This window comes from Leiobunum rupestre, chromosome 1 (assembly GCF_980474605.1).
Source record: "Leiobunum rupestre chromosome 1, qqLeiRupe1.1.hap1, whole genome shotgun sequence".
Taxonomy (NCBI): domain Eukaryota; kingdom Metazoa; phylum Arthropoda; class Arachnida; order Opiliones; family Sclerosomatidae; genus Leiobunum; species Leiobunum rupestre.
The window spans coordinates 76,561,625-76,563,985 of NC_143384.1; positions in this window are offsets into that span (position 1 = coordinate 76,561,625).

The window sequence follows — 2,361 nt, forward strand, 5'->3', positions numbered from 1 at the left end:
GATTCTTTAGCAGATAGCTTGCACAATCTACCTGTTGTGGTTGTAGGGCTTGCAATTGACAGAAAATCACTACGGGAGAGTCAATCAGTGTCTTCTGTTATTAAATAGTGAAATGAAGAAGTTGGTCGCTTGCAGTGGCGTAACCATATTTCTAGCTCCTGATTAACATCACACTTCTTAATAACAACACGTGCCAATCATAATTTTTGGTTACGTTTGACTGCAGCGAAATATGCCCATCATAATTGACTGCAATAAATTAACTTTGTGTTCTTTAGATTTTATTACAACTGTAATAGTATCAGATTCATTCGAACAAGATAATCTACGCATGCATTCCAACTTGGATTGCGACAAAAAAAAGTTTTTTCTCCTTTAATTCCTAATGCACTCTTATATGGAGGTTTTAATTTCATACTTACTTATATACTCAAAATAAATATTTCGAGCACTTTCATTTGATTCCCATTAACCTTTGGCCCATGAAAGACTTTGTTCGACATTAAAAATGAAGGCGTTATTTAGACAAGTCAAGCCAACAGTCTTTGCAAAGAAATGCCATTCAAATATTTGTTTGAAATTAAACATATCAATGTTATTTTTAAATTCGAAAAGAGCACCATCGAATAAATAGTTTACTTTCCACAAGTCAGAAATTCCTGTTTTTAAAAATTAAGCATCAGTAGTATAGTACCGTCTTCCTAGCCAAGCGGGGGCGTGGCTACCGCGTCCACAGCTGCGTGACGGGGGGAATGAAGCGGGGAATCGCGTTGCCCACCCCCCTCGGGCGCGTGTCACGCGCGCGTGACCTGAAAATTAATGAGATTAACAGGTGTTAATTAATTAGTCGACCTGTCAATCAACCTGTTCAAGGTCATTTAAAAAGGGTGAATATTAATGAGCGTGGTATTGTCTAACTAGGTGGATTACCGTTAGGGGTCATTGATCTGTTATATGGATAGTATAGTAACATGTGTTTGGTAAGCGCGAAAAGGATCAATGAACAAGTGGAGGGGAGGTAAAGTTTGTATTTACTAGTTATAAAGTTTGTACCTTTATAATTAACCGTTAGGGGTATTTCATCTGGTAGCTATATGATTAACAACTCATTTTTTGCGGGAATTTAACATGTGTTTTGGGAAAGCGACGCGAGGATCCGTGAACAAGTGGTTAAACTCTATAGGTCTATTACATGTTTGACATGATTTTGGCGGGGAAACGGGTATAGTTTGTACTCTATTGGTCTATTACATGTTTGTACCTTTATAATTAACCGTTAGGGGTAATTGACCTGGTAGCTATATGGTTGAACTGTTAAAGTTTTGGCGGGAACATATGTTTTGGTTGCAGCGCGGTAAATTGTAACTCAACTCTTAAATGGTTTATTAATGTACACTTATGTTTGACATGAATATTAATATATGGCTAAAGTTTGTACCTTTATTATTAACCGTTAGGGGTAATTGACCTGGTTGCTATATGGTTTACAAATCATTTTTGGCGGGGATTTAACATGCGTTTATGATGATGTAAGCGCGAAAAGGATCAATGAACAAGTGGAGTAGTAGTATAAAAGTTTGCATGGTTTAATTACCTGACAACGGTTAGGAAGCGTCTTTGACCTGAACAAGTGATCTCTTTTAGTGGATGTTATATGGTTGAACTCTTAGCCATTTGGCGGGCGGTAAACATTGTACATTACGGGGTAAAGTTTAATTTTTAAGCCTGGCCATCGTAAATAATAAGCCTAAAATTTATAAATTGTAAACTGTGTATTCAAGGTTATTTTTGGGGTGTGTAACAAGTTTTCCCTATATGGTTCGATCAAAAAGCCGCGTCGCGTGATCATCTGATTTACGGTTATTGAAAGGGGTCTTCCATAAATAAAATTATTAGTTTGTCAATCATGCATTGCATTTTTTAGGTATATACGTCGCTATCAAGTTTCAATATTTGGTTAAGTTGCCCCAAACAGGGGAATCATTATTCGTGTAAAGTTAATCTAACAATGCCTCACGTACATAAATCGTTTACGTATACATTGTTTTATATTACCGTACCATCGGTCTGGTCTAATAAGAAATCGAACATGTTTTGTTCGCGAAAGATAAGGAGAATGAGATTAAGAAACTATCATTTTTAATATTACATTTTCTATAATGAGCTAAGGTAGTGCCTTGGGGTCCAGTTGCGTTGGGGACGTGTTAGATATTTTTAAATGTAGAAAATTAATTACTTCTGAGGGTGGCGCGGTAATAATTATCAATTACTTGTAAAAGTATATTTACAACGTCTTTGTAGACTTCTTAATAGTACATAACGGGGTAAATTGTCAAGCGGGGCCATCTTTGTTATTTTTTG